Source organism: Triticum aestivum, chromosome 6B, assembly GCF_018294505.1.
Source record: "Triticum aestivum cultivar Chinese Spring chromosome 6B, IWGSC CS RefSeq v2.1, whole genome shotgun sequence".
Lineage (NCBI taxonomy): Eukaryota > Viridiplantae > Streptophyta > Magnoliopsida > Poales > Poaceae > Triticum > Triticum aestivum.
The window spans coordinates 342,173,787-342,194,312 of NC_057810.1; positions in this window are offsets into that span (position 1 = coordinate 342,173,787).

Here is a 20,526-nt window from a genome sequence, read left to right on the forward strand (position 1 = left end):
ATCGGCTTTGTACGATTTAGGCATGTATAGCGCTCCAAGTTCGGCCTTTCGAATACTAGGGGCTTCGCCAAAATTTAAAATTGTAGACTTCTATGGCCAAGTGAGAGTGATAAAGCTGTATAGTCCGACTGCCTTATTCGCTGTGCTAAACACCTCCTTAAAAGGACAAAAAATTGTATCAAGAGTGTTTATATTTATCCCGAAGACCCCAGTACTAGTTACATGGGGCAGAAGCTGACGACTGGCCAACTCTCAGATTTTATAAACGGCCGCACAGAAGATAATATTTTAAATCAACAAGCGTTATATAGCGCACATGAACTTGTTTTCATATTACAAGATGACATGAGTACATTCATTCAAATATTACATCCTTAGCACACTCCTCCGCCACAAGGCAGGCACCCTTCAGGACATTGTCATAATACTGTTCGGGGAGGCGATGCTCCTTGCCCTTTGGCGGCCCCTCCGTCACCAGCTTCTCGACATCCATCTTCGCCCAGTGCACTTTTGCACGGGCCAAGGCCCTGCGCGCACCTTCAATACAGACTGACCGCTTAATGACTTCAAGCCGCGGACAGGCATTCACCAGCCGTTTTACAAGGCCGAAGTAGCTGCTAAGCAAGGGCTCGCCATGCCACAGCCGGACTATGAGGTCCTTCATGGCCATTTCGGCCGCCCTGTGCAGTTCGACCAGTTGCTTCAGCTGGTCGCTCAAAGGCATTGGATGTTCGGTCCCAGTATATTGGGACCAGAACAACTTCTCCGTCGAGCGCCTTCCTCAGCTCAGTATAACTCTGCGGCATCAGGGATGCTGCGCGGCAGATCTATGAATGCTCTTGGAGAGCTCCAAATTCGGGTAAGTAAATAGAAAGTCTCCTTCACATGCTTGCTTTGCATATTGAATGCCTTACCCGCCGCAATCTTGTTGGCCGCTTGAACCTCTTGGACGACCTTTTGAGCTTCAGCTTTGGCATCCTATGCACTCTGGCGGGCCTTTGCAAGCTCGGACTCTTGCGTCTCAGAGTCACGCTCCAAGGACTCGTATTTTTTGACAAAGTCCTGGAGCTCTTGCGGGACTTGCCAACCCGAGCCTCTTGCTTCTCGCGCTCGGTGTGCTCCTCGATAGCTTTGTCTTCGGCCTCGGACAACGCCTTCCTAAGGGCCGCCACTTCGGTCGTGGCCCCTATTGACATTCATGACGCTTCTATTAGCATCATCAACTTTCCCTTTATATGGCATACAAATAGGGCATTGTGTACCTTTGTTTTCTTCGAGCTGCCTCTTCACGAGGCCGAGCTCTACCTCGCTCCGCTCCAGGTACCGCTTCAGTCCGGAGACCTCCGCAGTGCGAGTGGCAGCAGCCAGCAGTGATGCCTGCTTATTCACATAGACATATTCTGAATAGACTCCTGTGGATGTTATTTGATCCTCTGTTCGGCCTTTCTTTTCGAACACCAAACAGAGCATCAGGGCTACTGTCTATGCTGTGATATTCTTTCAAAATTTGATTGCTTACCTCAAAGTCTGTTAGGAGGCTGGCGCAGGCTTCGGTCAATCCTCTCTTGGTGGACCGAACCTTCTCAACCACAATACTCATAAGAGTACGGTGTTCTTCATCAATGGAAGCACCCTGAAGTGCTTCTAGCAAGTTATCTAATGCCTCTGGATGGACAGAGGTCATCGGCACAGGAGGCTTGCCCCCCTTAGCGAGGGGCTACCTGCCTGAATTCGGAACCACTGGAGGTTCCGGCACAGTGTCCGGCTAGGGCCAAACTTGCTGCGGCCCCCAGAATCCATGGGGCTCTTCCCCCCCATGTGCCCGGCGTCGGGGATTTCACCTTGGGGCGCCCTCAGAACTGTCTCCCCCTGGTCCGGTATCCTATGAGACAACACCTCGCTGTCGTCTGCGGGCCGGGGGGTGCAGGCCGTCGGGAGCGAATCCCTGTTCATCGCCGACGTGCTCAAAGACCCATCCGAGGAGGATAAGTCGATGCGGGCTTTGGACGGACTGCACGATCATATTTAACATGATAAGAAGCAATAAAGCAAAACATGCCGGAAAGTATTATAGTATCCGGATACTTACGACTTCGCCAGGGGCTTGTCCCTGGGAAGCCACTCCTCGTTGCTGTAGGCGGCTGTTGTGGAGTGGTCTGGAGGGAGGGTCTTCCCCTTTTTGGACCCTTCGGCCTCCCTAGACGGGGTGACCTTCCTTTTCTTGCCACCCCCCCGTTGGGGGGGGGAGGACTTTCCTCTTCCTCCTTCTCGTTTTCATTGGAGGAGCGCGCCTTAGTGTCTTCGGACGATGAGTCCGATACAACCTTGCGCCGGAGATCTTTCCTGGTCCCCGTGGCCTTCTTCTTGGCCTTCTTCTCCGGCACCTCATAGGGCGCCGGAAACAGCATCTCTGTTAAGAGAGCCGTTGCTGGATCTTCAGGCAGTGAAGCAGGACAATCGATCCGCTCCGCTGTCGCTACCCAGTCCTGTTAAATTGGCATGGTGTCTTAGATTCCTCCCACGAGTATACTGGGGAAAGGAACATCTTGTGAAATATAGAGAACTTACCGGATTGGCGGGGCGCTTTGCGCTGGGTCCACGATCCTTTGTAGGGGAGGAGGTACTTCGGCGCCCTTAAACAACACCTTCCAGACGTCTTTGTGCATCGTGTCGAAGAGCTCTTGCAGTGTCTGGTGTTCGGCCGGGTCGAACTCCCACATATTAAATGCACGTCTTTGACACGGGAGGATCCGGCGGAGGAGCATGACGTGAACCATGTTGACAAGCTTGATTTTCTTGCTTATCATATTTTTGACACAGTTCTGGAGTCCAGTCAGCTCCGCCGGCGCACCCCAGGATAATCCCTTCTCTTTCCAGGAGGTGAGCTGATAGAGGCAAAGGTGTCCCGTCTTTCGATGAGATGATGGATATCGCTTTGGTGGAAGTCGACTTTGACGATCCGACTACGAACGTGTGAGGACGTCGCACCTTAGCAATCGCTAAACCAACTCCGAGAGGTTATTGACCACGCCGGAGCATGATCAGCCTGACCACGAGGGTCTGTTTCCTGGGAGCAAACGAAGAACAAGCAAGACACTGAGATTGCAATCTGGATATTGCGAATATAAGATGAAAGCTTTATTGATCAAGGTGGGGTTCTGTGACGCCTTTGTCTGGTCGTTAAACACAAATGAAGTACGCGAAGTTGCAGCTATGTCGAACTTTAATCTAAAAAAAACTCAAAGTCTAAACGGTGCCCTAAGGGCTGTATATATGGAGGAAGAGGGGGTGAATTTCGTGGCCCTTGGTGGAGGGGTCTGAAACTAACCCTATCTCTTGTTTCCCCACACATACGGACTCTAAAAATAGCCTATACTTATGTATTTCGAAATTACATGGGCCTGGCCCAATAATAAGGTGACGCAGCACCTAGAATAGCCTCTGGACGAAATTTATGAAGTGGCATCTTGTATATTTCGTCCAAGGCTTCATGCACTCATTATGGTGGCTTCAAAGTCCTGAAATCATCACTTGTAACTCCGTTCTTGTTCCCCTTGCGCATGCCATCATCTCCATGCTTGTTCTTGCTCCAATGTTCATCCTTCTCCAAGCTAGGCCCTTCATTTGTAAGCAAAACAAATGTATCCAATTTAGGCAGCATCATATTCTCATGAACATTAGAATCATTACCAAGAAACGAAAGTACCTGGTAATTTAGTTGGCGTGCGCGAGCTCTAGTAATTGGTCCAGTATGTATAGCAGCAGGGGCTGTGGGTGTAACAATGGTATTGATGTCCTCATCATCCTCCCCTTCTTGAAATGAAGTCGTCCTCGACGGAAGTTCATCTTCCTCACCCAAATAAGGCTTCAAATCTGCAATGTTAAAAGTGGGACTAACCCCAAAATCTGCAGGCAGCTCAAGTTTATATGCATTATCATTTATTTTCTCCAACACCTTAAAGGGACCATCAGCACGTGGCATTAGCTTTGATTTGCGCAAATCAGGAAATCTATCCTTACGCAAATGTAACCAAACAAGATCTCCAGGTGCAAACACAACATGTTTTCTACCCTTATCTCCAGCAAGTTTATATTTAGCATTCATACGCTCAATGTTTTCCTTAGTTAACTCATGCATTTTTAAAATCAATTCAGCACGTTGTTTAGCATCAAAATTAACCTTCTCCGAAGATGGAAGAGGCAACAAATCAATAGGTGCACGAGGTAGGAAACCATACACAACTTCAAAAGGGCACATCTTAGTAGTAGAATGCAATGAACGATTATAAGCAAATTCAATATGAGGCAAGCATTCCTCCCACATTTTCTTATTATTCTTCAAAACAGCCCTAAGCATAGTAGACAATGTTCTATTGACTACTTCAGTTTGTCCATCAGTTTGGGGGTGACAAGTAGTACTAAAAAGCAGTTTAGTCCCCAACTTAGCCCATAAACATCTCCAAAAGTGGCTAAGAAATTTAGTATCACGATCTGAAACAATAGTATTTGGCACACCATGCAAGCGAATAATTTCACGAAAGAACAAATCAGCAACATTAACAGCATCATCGCTTTTATGACATGGTATAAAGTGTGCCATTTTCGAGAATCTATCCACGACAACAAATATGCTATCCCTCCCCTTCTTTGTTCTAGGTAAACCTAAAACAAAGTCCATAGATATATCCTCCCAAGGAACACTAGGTACAGGCAAAGGCATATATAAACCATGAGGATTGAGTCGTGACTTAGCTTTTTGACATGTAGTGCAGCGAGCAATAAAACGCTCAACATCCCGTCTCATCTTTGGCCAAAAGAAATGTGTAGCAAGTACGTCCTCCGTCTTCTTCACGCCAAAGTGTCCCATTAGTCCTCCTCCATGCGCCTCCTGCAACAACAAAAGACGAACGGAGCTAGCTGGAATGCATAGCTTGTTAGCACGGAACACAAATCCATCATTAACGACAAACTTGTTCCATGTTCTTCCTTCTTTACAATTCTGCAATACATCTTTAAAATCAGCATCATGCACATATTGATCTTTGATGGTCTCCAAACCAAATATTTTGAAGTCAAGTTGTGAAAGCATAGTATAGCGACGAGACAATGCATCAGCAATAACATTTTCTTTACCCTTCTTGTGTTTAATGACATAAGGGAAAGTCTCAATGAATTCAACCCATTTAGCATGTCTACGATTCAGTTTAGCTTGACTTTTAATATGTTTCAAAGATTCATGATCAGAATGTATAACAAATTCTTTGGGCCATAAATAATGTTGCCATGTTTCTAAAGTCCGAACAAGAGCATATAATTCTTTATCATAAGTAGAATAATTCAGACTAGGCCCACTCAATTTTTCAGAAAAGTATGCAACAGGTTTGCCATCTTGTAATAACACACCTCCTAATCCAATTCCACTAGCATCACATTCAAGCTCAAAAGTCTTATTAAAATCAGGAAGTTGGAGTAAAGGAGCATGTGTCAACTTATCTTTCAATACCGTGAAGGCTTCTTCCTGTGCGGTACCCCAAACAAAAGGCACATCCTTCTTTGTAAGCTCATTGAGAGGTGCAGCAATGGTGCTGAAATCTCTCACAAAACGCCTATAGAATCCAGCGAGGCCAAGAAAACTCCTCACTTGTGTGACCGTTTTGGGCTGCGGCCAACTCTCAATAGCTTCAATCTTGGCTTTATCAACTTCAATTCCCTGTGGAGTAACAACATAACCAAGAAAAGACACTCGGTCGGTGCAAAAGGTGCACTTCCCAAGGTTACCAAACAAACGTGCATCACGTAGAGCAATAAAAACAGCACGTAAATGTTCCAAATGTTCCTCCAAAGATCTGCTATAAATCAATATGTCATCAAAGTAAACTACCACAAATCGTCCAATGAAAGCACGTAAAACTTCGTTCATTAATCTCATGAAAGTACTAGGTGCATTAGTTAACCCAAAAGGCATGACTAACCACTCATATAATCCAAACTTAGTTTTAAATGCTGTTTTCCATTCATCCCCCAATTTCATACGAATTTGATGGTATCCACTACGCAAATCAACTTTGGAGAATATTGTAGAGCCACTCAATTCATCAAGCATATCATCTAGCCTAGGAATAGGATGACGATAACGAATAGTAATATTATTAATGCCTCTACAATCAACACACATACGTGATGTACCATCCTTTTTCGGCACTAGAATAATAGGAACAGCACAAGGACTAAGGGATTCGCGTATATAACCTTTGTCGAGCAGCTCTTGTACTTGACGCATAATCTCCTTCGTCTCCTCTGGATTGGTACGGTATGGCGCACGGTTTGGCAGTGAAGCACCGGGAATTAAGTCAATCTGATGCTCAATCCCTCGAATAGGCGGTAATCCCGGTGGCACGTCTTGTGGAAAGACGTCAGCGAACTCCTGCAAAATGTTAGTGACAGCAGGAGGCAAAGAGGAAGGCACGTCCTCGAATGAAAATAATGCCTCTTTGCACACAAAAGCATAACAAACAGATTTGCTGAAATCTAGCTCATCAATATCAGATTTGGTGGCAAATAAACATGCACTTTTCAATTTTATTTCAGAAGCAACACTAGATGGTTTATTATTAGGCTTCATTTGTTGCTCAAATTCTTTTGCCACAATCTGATTTTCGCTCTTATTCTTCTCCTGTTTTGCTTTATTAGCTCTATTAATATCATCTTTCAAAATAGAATCAGGAGTCATAGGAAGCAAAGTAATATTTTTATCCTTATGAACAAGAGTATACTGATTGTTTCTACCATGGTGTACAGAATTTTTATCAAATTGCCATGGTCTACCAAGTAATAAGGAACATGCTTGCATAGGTACCACATCACAATCAACATAATCAGCATATGTAGAGATACTAAAATGCACACGAACAGTACGTGTTACCTTAACCTTGCCGCTGTTGTTGAACCATTGGATGTAGTAAGGATGTGGATGTGGTCTTGTGGTGAGAGAAAGCTTCTCCACCATCTCCATGCTAGCCAAGTTGTTGCAGCTCCCTCCGTCTATGATGACGCGCACAGAACGTTCCTTCACAACTCCCTTGGTATGGAACAAATTGTGCCTCTGATTTTGCTCAGCTTGTGTGACCTGCACACTCAAAACACGTTGAGCAACTAAACATTCATACCTGTCAGCGTCTTCAGGAGCCATGTATTGCGTCTCATGATCAGAATCATCTCCACCGTGTTCTTCACGTGTAATAAGAGCCAACGTCTCCTCATCATAGTCACTAGCGGACTCATACCCACCATCCTCAGTAGCAATCATCACACGCTGAGATTTGCATTCTCTCGCATAATGACCTCTTCCCTTACAACGACGACAAATAATATCACTTGTGTGCCCAGTTGATGCCATGGAAGAAGAAGAGCTCTGTGTAGGCCCGGCAGGTGCGCTCTTGGTAGATAGTGGAGGTTGTGCCTGCTTTCTTGTATCACGGCTGGAGGTAGCAGCTGATGGAGGTGCTGGTGTAGTGGAAGTAGAGGATGCACGCGGTGTCCATGATGAAAGTCGACCTGCAGAAAAGTTAGTTCGCGCCAATGCTTGTCGATCCTGCACTTCACGTTCAGCTTTACAAGCAAGATGGAATAAACGAGTGATATTAGTATACTCCTTATACTCTAGAATGGTCTGAATCTCTCTATTTAATCCACCTATAAAACGTGCAAGCATAGCTTCATTCTCCTCAACAATACCACATCTAATCATGCCAGTTTGTAATTCCTGATAATATTCTTCTACAGAATTTTTCCTTGTCTTAAACGCTGCAATTTTTGAAGCAATTCACGTTGATAATATGGTGGAACCCAACGAGTACGCATAGCAGTTTTCAAAGCAGCCCAAGTAGTTGGAATAAGATATAATCTACAATGTTCAGACCACCATACACATGCAAAACTAGTGAAAGCACAAACAGCAGCAGCAACCTGTCTCTCCTCGGGATATTGTAAACATGTAAAACGTTGTTCAGTTTCTAAGTCCCAAGTAAGATATATATCAGGAACATATCTACCCTCAAATGGTGGAATATTCAATTTCAGTTTAGGAATATGGTCATTATCTCGTACCTGAGGTGGTGGTGCAGGCCTACCATTGCGAATATATACCTGAGGTCGACCTGCTGGTGGTGGTGCTTGTGGCTGTACGTAGTTCTGATTTTGATCAACCTCATCCTCATAATATTCCTCCACCTCTGCAGTAACAGCAGGAGCTACAGAAGCACCAACAGCAGTAGCAGCGGCACCAGAATTTTGTCCTGGCTCAATAGGAACACGCTGTGCTCGTCCATACTGATTCGGAAGGGGGCGTTGTTGTAGTTGTTGTTGTGCAGAGGTGCGATAGGTGCAGCCGGCGGTGGTTGTGGAAAACGCGCGAGCAATTCATTAAACTTGCTATCAAGCTTTGTTTCGAATGTCTTCTCAATGCCATCTATCTTCTCCATGGCCTCGTCAAATCTGTTTAGCACATCTTGCACCTGTCTACTCATCATTTGCTGAAATTTATCATGTAGCTGTTTGTTCGTTAGGTTCTCCCAATCAGTCTCATCGGCTTGTGATCCTACCATGGTTAGCAGCAAATAGAAACACACAAGAATATGATCCTATAGACTACTAAGAAGTGGTGGTGGTGTATCACAAACCCGTCAAGCAAATCTCAATTCTTACCAGTTCTTACCCAGCAGCAGGTGGTGATCGGCAACCGTTGTAGTCAAAACTCTCAAAGATTGGATAGAGCGATTACCAGGGAGAGTCAAACGCACGACGTAGATGTATGTGGAGCTGGGAATGCTTACAATATGGTAGCAAAAAGGGTCAGCAATAATCAATTCAGAGATGCAAAGTTGAATAAACGCTCAACGACGGTACTGTACTGGTCCTAGGCTAGACTGTGCTAGAGACGCGAGCCTAGAACACTAACAAAATCACAACGCTGCACGGAAACAAGGGAGAAGCACACTCTGAATTTTTTTTCACTCTTTTTTTTGCGCTCCTCTTTTTTTTTGCCAAAAATCACTATAATGGCGAGTGTCTCAAAACTCTTCCCAAGTCAAGAGAACAGGATAGGCAAGAAATTTTTTTGTCCAAATTTTTTTTTTGACTGCTCGGACCCAAAAACAGGAAACGGGTCAAAAAAAACTTTCTATAACAGCGACTGTCTCAATACGCTTAGAAACACCTAAAAATAGGATAGCCAGAATTTTTTTTGTCCAGTGCGTTTTTGGAAAATTTTGGGCCTAAACGGAGGGTGGTTTTTTTTTGGAAACCAACCTCTTCTACGGACGGCAAAAGATTGCTGGAATCCGAAACCTACTCAGACAAGGGAACACGAATCGGAAATTAGATGGATCCCGAAAACAAACCTAATATGCAAGGAACTCGGATTGGTGGTGGATATATGGTGGTGGTATATGGCAGCGGTGGTGGTAGCGGTGGTATTATATGGATATGGATCGATGGTGGTATATGGATACGGATTGGTGGTGGTATATGGATACGGATTCGAAGCGGTGGTGGTAGATGGCAGGGGCGATGATGATGGTGCCATGGCGGCGTGACAACTTATGACCAGAACTCGAAACTCTAAAAGACTAGACGCTAAGACCAGCAACTAGACACGACGATGCAACCGCAAATTCAACAAAGCAAAACCCTAAAAAGATTATGCAAAGGCTCAGATTGGTTCGGATATGATGAACTAACCCTAATTTTTGTTTGTGGCTTTTTCGTGGACTGTAGGTATGAAGAACAGACTCGATCTAAACTACGAAAAACTGTAAAATCTCACCGAGCAACCTGGAAATCTGATACCACTTGATAGAGGCAAAGGTGTCCCGTCTTTCGATGAGATGATGGATATCGCTTTGGTGGAAGTCGACTTTGATGATCCGACTACGAACGTGCGAGGACGTCGCGCCTTAGCAATCGCTAAACCAACTCCGAGAGGTTATTGACCACGCCGGAGCACGATCAACCTGACCACGAGGGTCTGTTTCCTGCGAGCAAACGAAGAACAAGCAAGAAACTGAGATTGCAATCTGGATATTGCGAATATAAGATGAAAGCTTTATTGATCAAGGTGGGGTTCTGTGACGCCTTTGTCTGGTCGTTGAACACAAACGAAGTATGCGAAGTTGCAGCTATGGCGAACTTTAATCTAAACAAAACCCAAAGTCTAAACGGTGCCCTAAGGGCTGTATATATGGAGGAAGAGGGGGTGAATTTCGTGGCCCTTGGTGGAGGGGTCCGAAACTAACCCTATCTCTTGTTTCCCCACACATACGGACTCTAAAAATAGCCTATACTTATGTATTTCGAAATTACATGGGCCTGGCCCAATAATAAGGTGACGCAACACCTAGAATAGCCTCTGGACGAAATTTATAAAGTGACATCTTGTATATTTCATCCAAGGCTTCATGCACTCATTATGGTGGCTTCAAAGTCCTGAAATCATCACTTGTAACTCCGTTCTTGTTCCCCTTGCGCATGCCATCATCTCCATGCTTGTTCTTGCTCCAATGTTCATCCTTCTCCAAGCTAGGCCCTTCATTTGTAAGCAAATCAAATGTATCCAATTTAGGCAGCATCATATTCTCATGAACATTAGAATCATCACCAAGAAACAAAAGTACCTGGTAATTTAGTTGGTGTGCGCGAGCTCTAGTAATTGGTCCAGTATGTATAGCAGCAGGGGCTGTGGGTGTAACAATGGTATTGATGTCCTCATCATGAGTCGCATAGGGATGCCAGATCAAAACTCGGGGGCCGCCGCCCAGTTGGCATCACGCGGCTCGGTGATGTAGAACCACCCTGATTGCCACCCGTTCACGGTCTCCACATAGGAGCCTTCGAGCCAAATGACGTTGGGCATCTTGCCCACCATGGCGCCTCCGCACTCCGCTTGCTGGTCGACCACTATCTTCGGCTTCACGTTGAAGGTCTTCAGCTACAGGCCGAAGTGGGGCTTGATGCGGAGGAAGGCCTCGCACACGACGGTAAACGCCGAGATGTTGAGGATGAAATTGGGGGCCAGATCGTGGAAATCCAGCCTGTAGTAGAACATGATCCCGTGGACAAATGGGTGGAGGGGGAATCCCAGTCCGCGGACGAAATGGGCAAGGAATACGACCCTCTCATGGAGTTCTGGAGTAGGGACGATCTGCCCTGCATCTGGGAGCCAGTGCGCAATGTTTGCAGCCAGGTATCCGGCCTCCCGGAGCTTTGTAATGTTCTCCTCCATAACGCAGGAGGCCATACACTTGCCTCCCGCTTCGGACATGTCTGGAATGGCTTTGAGGAGAAGGTGAGAACTTGGACGCTGGAGCTCGAGCGTGCGAGAATGGATGGGCAGGGGAAGAAGAAGGCGTGGGTGAAAAAGAGGAATCCTTATCCCTTTATAAAGGCGGTAGAAACTGTGCGCCTCCCCACTTGCCCCGTAAGATCCTTATTCCCAATCGCCGCGATTGATGGAGCGGTTGGGTTACCCACACCCGTATTGATGAGAATCCCGTGATAAGGGGACACGATCTCTGCTTCGACAAGACGTGCCAAGGAAACCGCCTCGCAATATGTGCAGTAGCTGGTTGAGAAAAATGGTTCGAATAATGACCGGGCCGTGGCGTGATGTCACGCTATGAAAAGTTGTCAGCAGATTAGATTTGTGGAATATTGTGCTCTCTACAGTGGTATGTGGAATTTGTTTTGCAGAGGTGGACACGATCCTTGTGTTCAAAATCTTCTATGGAGTATTCAGAGAAGGAACCCGCCTTGCAATGCCGAAGACAATCTGTGCGCCGGACTCATCGTCATTGAAGCTTGGTTTAGGGGCTACTGAGGGAGTCCTGGATTAGGGGGTCCTCGGACAGCCGGACTATATACTTTGGCCGGACTGTTGGACTATGAAGATACAAGACTGAAGACTTCATCCCGTGTCCGGGTGGGACTCTCCTTTGCGTGGAAGGCAAGCTTGGCAATTCGGATATGTATATCTCCTTCTCTGTAATCGATTTTGTGTAACACTAGCCCCCTTCGGTGTCTATATAAACCGGAGGGTTTAGTCCGTAGGACAGCAACAATCATAATCATAGGCTAGCTTCCAGGGTTTAGCCTCGATGATCTCGTGGTAGATCAACTCTTGTAATACTCATATCATCAAGATCAATCAAGCAGGAAGTAGGGTATTACCTCCATCGAGAGGGCCCGAACCTGGTTAAACATCGTGTCCCCTGCCTCCTGTTACCCTTAGCCTTAGACACACAGTTCGGGACCCCCTAACCGAGATCCGCCGGTTTTGACACCGACACCTTGCCACTCATAAACTTGTTTGTGGAGGCATGCTATGCCATCTTCCTGCGTAAGCTTGACAAGAACAGTATGCCTCACAAACAAAGGAGTAACTTTGAAGTTCTTGTTCTTCAGTACACCCTGGACAACACGCCTGACAACAGTGAGGCTGGAATACAACTCGACATCGGTATAAGTCCAAATGGCTTCCATGATCCAATAGCGTAAGAACTCTATTTTCCTAGTGCGTATATTCATGTCATCCGCCTCATAGCGAGTGACATGTACAACCACACAATCCTTGTCAGATCAGGGCTCTAATTGAAATAGAAACAGATTATGAATTACTTACACAAGTTATTTAAACCACTATGTATAGCATGGCATCAAAGCTAATAAAATTATTTATCACCACATACTTAGATGAAAAACCATAATCAAGATAGGCAAAGAAGAAAATCACCTTAGGCAGCTCAGCGGGGGGGGGGGGGGGCACATCCTCGAGGGGGGAAAACTGCTCCTATAGTGCCACGAGGGTTGTAACTTGAAACGGGGCGTTGACCATCTCAGTAGTGGTCGTGAGCATATCTGGTGTCGGCTCGGTGGCTGCCTCCATCTTCTTGGAGCCCTCTGTCTCATGGGGATCAGCCTCCCGCGTCTGCTCCAATATCGGCATATCTTTGCCTTGTTCTCCTTGGTCCATCATGAAACCGACGAATACTAGGAGACCACTGAAAGGAAAACACAATCACAATGACAACGAAACAAAAAAGAGAGTGAGGATTGATTATTGCTTTGCAGAAGTTCTTTTTTTTCTCCGAACGAAAATATACCAATATCATGGATCCACTTACCTTCCCTTCATTGGGAGAGAAGAACAGTGGCAGATGCGAGTGTTGGCTTTCTTGAAGACGGTGAGGGAGAAGGGGATTTAGCAAAGAGTGAAATGATGGTTGCTTCATCTGTCAAACTTAGACTGCGGGGAGGTGGGGTTTTGTGATACGATGGCTCGTTACTGCGGTGCTACGACCGGGGTGACTCTCCGCCTGCATACTGCCTTCTAATTTGGTGGATGGCATTTCGGCCCGCGCACTACATGGCCTGCATGTTGGTCAACAGAAGTAAAACGTCATTCAGTAGAGGGAGACGTTTCGATGACCTAGGAGGAGCCAGAAGCGGTAGTATATCCACTGTACTAGTAGTAATTGTTTTTCTGTGTAGCTGTAGAGTGTCTCCACTGTACTAGTAGTAATTATTTCTCTGGGCCTAAGACAAAACAACCCATCCACCCTAGTAAATAATAAAATCAATTCAAAAGCCCATATATTTACTTAATGAGAGGCGCTACCCACACCAAGCACACCGCCCCCAAAAAAACCTGGGTGCTCTTCTTTCTCCTCACTCCCACTCACCTCACGTCAGCTCGCTCCACTCGTACCCCCAAATTCCGCACCTCACTCCTACAGAAAACCCTAGCTCCCCTTCTTCCTCACTACTACAGAAAAACCCCAGCTCCCCTTCTTCTTCACTCGCACTACAACTAGGCACGTCATTCATTACTTTGCTCAAATCTGTGAGCATGACGCGATGCCCTCAAGGAAAATGGAGTCGGATGACCCCAACACCAAGAAGATGAGGCTCCCCTGAGTGGCGGCGCCTGTTGTAGATCCCGCACCCGGCAGCACGGGGAGAAGCGGTGACCCCGCCCCCACCGGATCCCAGGAACCCATAGAATCTCGGGTGGACCGCATCAGCGATCTCCCAGACACCGTCCTTGGGGAGATCATCTCGCTTCTCCCCACCAAGGATTGCTGCTGCACCCAAGTCCTCTCAATTCGGTGGCGCCCTCTATGGCACGCCGTGCCCCTTAATGTTGACTCTCGTCAGCTGTCTCTCTTCAATGATTTTGAAATCCCCAGAGCCATCATCTCCTCCCACCAGGGCCTCGTTCAAAGCCTCTGCATCCCATCATGCTACCTGAGCAAGCATACCATGCCCTGCATGGTGTACGCCTAGCTAAAATCGCCTGAATTCACAGAACTACAACGTCTTGAGTTCTACTATTCCCTTGGAAATCACCTACCAGATATCGAACGCCATGTACTTGTGCCCTCAGCACAGATGTCCATCTCACAATTTTCCTCCTCTCTCCACACCGCCACCGTTGCATTGTGCTACCTACTAGATAATCTGGTACTAAACCTTTGACTCCCATTTCTCAAGAAACTTTCACTTGTGCGGGTTCGTATATCGGAGGCCTCATTGCACAACATCATCTAATCCAGTTGCCCTGCCCTGGAGTGCTTGGTGCTTGTTTTCAAAGTTAGAATCGGTTGTCTCCAAATAAAGTCGCCTAACCTTATAAGAATTGGAATTTCTTTTGACGGAAGGCAGCTCATCCTCCAAGGTGCCCCTTCACTTCAAAGGTTGATCCTTGATTCTAGTTATTCACCGTCGCAAATAACCATCCTCTTTATGCCTAAACTGGAGACCTTGGGTGTAATACTTGATCTCTGTGCTCATTTCAATATGGTGTTTGGCTCCGCAGTTCTTCAGGTACTTTATATTATCATCTGCACTTGTAACCATAAGCTACATTTTAAATTTCCGCGCATAAGTTATATATCATCTTGGAGTACACATTTTGTACTAATATTATGTTCTATGCTCAATGAAGAGTTTCTCCATGGATGGCCTATGAATGGATTCTGTCAAGATCTTATATATCCAAATGAATAGTTTTGATCTGAACAAGATTATTGGCTTGCTACAATGCTTTCCATGTCTGGAGAAGTTGTATATAAAGGTGATAATTTCACGCACATTGGAAGCCCGCATATAGTATATTAGAATTAATAGTTCAGCTGTTGCTCTTTCGACACTCTTTGTTTAGACCTTAACTGTTTTCAATCTTCATGTCTATTTAGGAAACAAGACGGGGTAAGAAATTTATAACCAATCGGTGGATTCGTAAGCACCGAGATTTTCTCACTTCTCATGACATTCGATTGAAGACAATAACGCTAGAATGATATGTACCCAACCATGCAAACACTACATTTGTCACATTCTTCCTGCTAAATGCGAGGTTACTATTGTCCATCAGGCTTAAGTTTATCAATAGCATGGTTTTGACGGATGGGTATGTCGAAGAGCAAAAAAAGGAGTTTCAGGTGGGCAAAAGAGCTTCTGAATGTGCTGAGCTTCTATTTACAACATATTGCGGTCATAATCTAGTAAATTTTACGACCCAAGATGTTCATTCTATGGACCTGGCCGATCCATTTGACTGTGACTGCCGAAAACAGTGTTGGAGTTAGATGTTGTTGCCCTTTTCAACCTGGGTTTTGTGTAAACCTGATGAACAATTAACCCTTGTGCTTCTGTACAGTTTGTAAGCTGGAGTTAGATGTTTTTGCCCTTTCAACTCGGCTGTGACTGTCATATTTTCTTTGAAAACAAGGCAAATGGCTTGCCATTAGTTTAATTTAGAGTGAAATATTGTAATAAATCCCAACCAAGGTAAATAACATCACTCTCGCCAGCTGCTTGAGCTCACTGTGCATTATAGAAGCCAAGTGATTAGCCCCCACCTGTACCCACAAACTTATTTCGAACTAGGACATCAAATGGGCTGTAAATTTTCATAAGAAAGGCTGCATGACCGTGACAGATTTGGATTCTGACATTTGGGACCCACAAGGAAATAGCCTATCCAAGGTGGTGTCGACTTACTAGCCAGTCAACAAACAATTCTGCCTACCAGCTGTTTGATTGACATCCAACCCCTGTCCTGTATCTTCCATCTCTTGTCTTCTTCCTCCATCCACCCAAACCAAACCACCTCACCGACTCCGCCTGCTCCCGCCTCCCATGGCTGGCTGCGCCTCCGCCGCCCTACCGTACCCTCCAATGTTGGCTAGTCCCTCCCTCTATTCCCCCACACGTCCTGTTATTCTCCGACGACGTCAGCCCCAACATGCACTCGCACCTGAACGAGTTAACCCTCATACTCCCCTCCGCCTGCGATTGGACCGACGCATCTTCGACGGCTCCTGTTCATTCCGTCCAAGGCCTCGCCGCCATCCTCCGCCTTGGTTCGCTCGTCGTGCGCGGTGCGCCGCCCTCTTGCGTTGCCAACGTCGTCAACAACCGAGAGGAACAAGGAGATGATTGTACGTGAAGAGGATGACAGTAGGGACCCACCAGTGTTATGGCAGTATGCAAGCAAGAGCCTCGTTATTACCAGCCCCAAAAATGGTTCCATCTAATGGTTGGACATCTGGGCTCATGCCATTGTCAACATAGTCAATAAACGAGAGAATTACACTACTAGCGGCTGACACCAGGGACCCAACAGGTCATGCAGTTGTTATTTTTTTTAGGAACAAGCAGTTGTTATTTATACTAGTTTTAGCGACGGATCAGGGTAACAACAGGGCTATGCTGGGCTGTGGCCCATCTAGCTAGGGTTTTATTGATGTTTACCACATCATGAGCCCAGTTGTGTATTTTTCTTGCTGAAATTGGCTAGCCCAGTTCTATTTTTTCAAAGAAATACCCAAGCGGGGCCTACTTGCTTTATCAGCCCTGCTGGGTGCAAACCTTTCAAGACGAGGAGAGTTTGATTCGGTTTGCCCAGAAATGGGCTGTACAATTTTAAAACACATCAAACCGGGAATTAGTTTCAAATTTTTTTCATTACAAGATTTTAAATTCCATTGATTTTTATGCATGGAAAATTATTTGGATTTTATATTTATATAAATTATTTTTTCAAAATAGTTTGAATGTGACTCAATATTTCGGGATTAAAAATGGTTGACCGCACCGAAATATGCAAAATTTCGTATAATTTTTAACCATGGCCACAATATGGGGTGTAATGCTAACAAAAAGAAGATGGGCTCCAAAAAAATATTAAGAATTAGCAAATTGGCTGTAAATTATTAGAAATAATGAGAGATGGGTTGTATGTTGTTTTCGACAGATTTGAGGCTGACTTGTGCGGCTACTACAGGTTGATGCGTATGATTTCCAAAAAAAAGGTTGACGCACACGCAACGCCGTGTCAACTTAGTCAACACACGAGAGTAGTGACTGTTGGATGTCCATCCAACGGCCGTCGTGCTTCTTCAATCTCTGCTCTTCCTGCTCTAGTAGCTCAAACAAGCGTCGGCAGGACTGCCTGCTCCCTCCTCCCGCGGCCGGCTATGCTTCCGTGCAGGCCTCACCGCCCCAACGTACTCCTATCACTGGCCTAGCCATCCCTCTACTCACCCACACCTGTTGTAATTCTCCGGCGATGGCAGACGAACCAGTAAACCCTCGTACTCCCCTCCGCATGGGAAACAACTGCCGAGTCTTCCCTGGCTCCATGTTGTTCTGTTCCTAGGCCTCGCCGTCATCCACCGCCCTGGTGCTCTCGGCGCGGCATGGTCAACATGGTCAATGAACGACATCCATCAGAAGTGGACTGTACATGGAGAGGCTAACACCTAGGTCCACAGCCGCACGCACGGAAATGCCTCCTTATTACGTGCAAAATAATGATTCCTCCACCCGACAGCTAGGACCAACCGGAAGGGCCTCTGTATTTCGCGAAAATACGTTCCCCTCACTGACTAGTCGGACCCACCAGCTATATCTTCGCACTCATGGAAGTGCCTCCTTATTACGCACAGAAAAATGAATACCCCCCTTCTAGCTGGGACCCACCATAGTGGGAGGCTAACTTGCGGGCCTACTAAGTTGACAGGGATGGAGGGCGTTGTCAACTTAGTCAATATGAACGATTCTAGCTCCAGTGACCGTACGATGTCCATCCAACGGCCGCAGTGCTTCTTCAACCTCTGGTCTTCTTGCTCCAGCTACCCAAACCGGCGCCGGTCGTGTCGCGTGGTCCTACCACCCGTGGCAGGCTGTGATGCCACGGAGGCCTCACCGCCCCCTACTACTCCAACCACTGGCCAGGCCATCAACTCACCCGCACCCCCTGTTATTCTGTGGCGACAGCAGCCTCACACCGCAGCTGAACCAGTGAACCCTCGTACTCCTCTCCGCGTGGGCTTCCACTGCCGCGTCTTCCCCGGATCCGTGTCGTCCCCTTCCTAGGCCTCGCCATCGTCCACCGCCCTGGTGCTCTCGGTGCGGTGTGGTCAACATGGTCAAGGAATGACTTCCATTGAAAGAGTATTGTACATGGAGAGGCTGACAGCTGGGTCCACGGCGGCAGTAAGGAAGTGCCTCCTTATTACGCGCAAAATAATTATTCCTCCACCTAATAGCAGGGACCCACCGAGCGCGTCACCGTATTTCACGAAAAAACGTTTCCCCCCTGACTGCTGGGACCCACCAGCTACATCTTCACATGCAAGGAAGTGCGTCCATATTACGGGCAAAAAAATGATTCACCCACTGACTGCTGGGACCCACCAGCTACATCTTTGCATGCAAGGAAGTGCCTGATAGTCGGGACACACCTGGTTGAATCGTACGTAGCATTGTCATTCTGGTCGCGAATGTGTACGTACATACTGGTCGATCGGTCTGTCTGCATGTTGCAGCAATGAATCGTGGCCCTACAAGGAAGGAAGGGCACGTGTCATAGTAGAGGTGCGCACGTGATGTAGTAGAGGCGCGCACGTAGCATCTACACATACATACAGTGGCCAGGGTGCAAGAAAGTAAATACGGCCACACACGTACATACGGGCGGGGTCTCGAACGCCTACTCGCGCATACGTACGGCCAGGGCTCGTGTACATGGCTGGGTCGGAACCGAGAAACTGTGTCATCATCGTGTTCATGGGAGGCAACGGAATGTGTTGTGTTCATCGGGAGGCAATGGAACGTGTGCCATTCATCGGGAGCCAACCGGCTTGGATGGAACAGCCGATGGAAACGAGGCCTGACGTACCGCAGAATGGAGGAAATGGCCTTGTGTTCGACCGGCGACGGTCAAAACGGGATCCTGTTCGTCGGGAGGGCTATGGCTTACCGCAAATTGGAGGAAACGGACTTCTATTCGACCTCCTACGGTCGAAACGGGGTCCTGTTGATCGGGAGGGTGTGGCATACCGCAATACAGAGGAAACAAACTTGTGTTGGAGCGCTACGGTCAAAACGGAGGGCCTGTTCATCGGGAGGGGTGTGGCGTACCGCAAAGCGGGACTCCACGGGATACTGTTCATCTCCACCGTCGACCTCCTATAGCCTCCACGGGCTACTGTTCATCCACCATCGACCTCCTCCAGCCTCCACCTGCGAATGTTCATCCACAGGCTCCTGTTCATCCAGCCTCCACGCGCGCTCCTCCCCTCCCCACGGGATCCTATTCAACCATCCCTCCACGGGATACTGTTCATCCAGCCCTCCACCGGCCACTGTTCAACCAGCCCTCCACGGGGTCCTGTTCATCCAGCCCTCCATGGGGTCCTGTTCATCTACCCCCAACCAGCTCAATCGGGGTCCTATTCATCTAGCGGCAACGGCCTCTACTACCATGGGGTCCTGTTCATCCAACCCCCCACCGGGAACTGTTCATCCACCCCCCCAACAACACTCACTGTTCATCCAGAGGCAGCATCGATCGGCTTCAGTTAGTAGCAGTAGCGAAGGAATCGCTCGATCGAGTTCAGTTAACAGCCATCGGTCGATCGCTCGGGTTCAGTAACGCGCAGCCTGCAGTGCAATCGCTCGGGTCCAGTAGGCGAACGCCCCGCTCGGGTTTAGTTAGAGTCCAACGCCTCGCACCCACACGCGTGCGTGTACAAGAGAAATGCGCAAACCTCCGTGCATCGATCGGCCCCGACCACCCACCGTAACTGGGAACACCCCGATATTTTCCTCACCTTCGCTTCTACCATGGTTTTTTCCTTCATGGATGGCCCAAAGAATGTCATGCAGCTGCGTATTCGGCCCACCCAGGACGAAAAGCCCATTTTTTGTCACGATTTTTTGTCATAGAAGTAGGAGCCCACCACATCTATGATGATACCGGGTTTTGCCACAATTATCGTCATAGAAGTGTCATAAGCATGACAATTGTTTTTTGCTCAGCCCAAAATGTCACGGATGTGTCTTTTTTTGTAGTGCAGGGTCTCGAAGGCTCAAATACATAAGTCAGCGGAAGCAAAAAACATCTAAGTATGGACATAAGTAAACAAGTTTGCCTTAAGAATGCTTTGCAACACAATGACATCT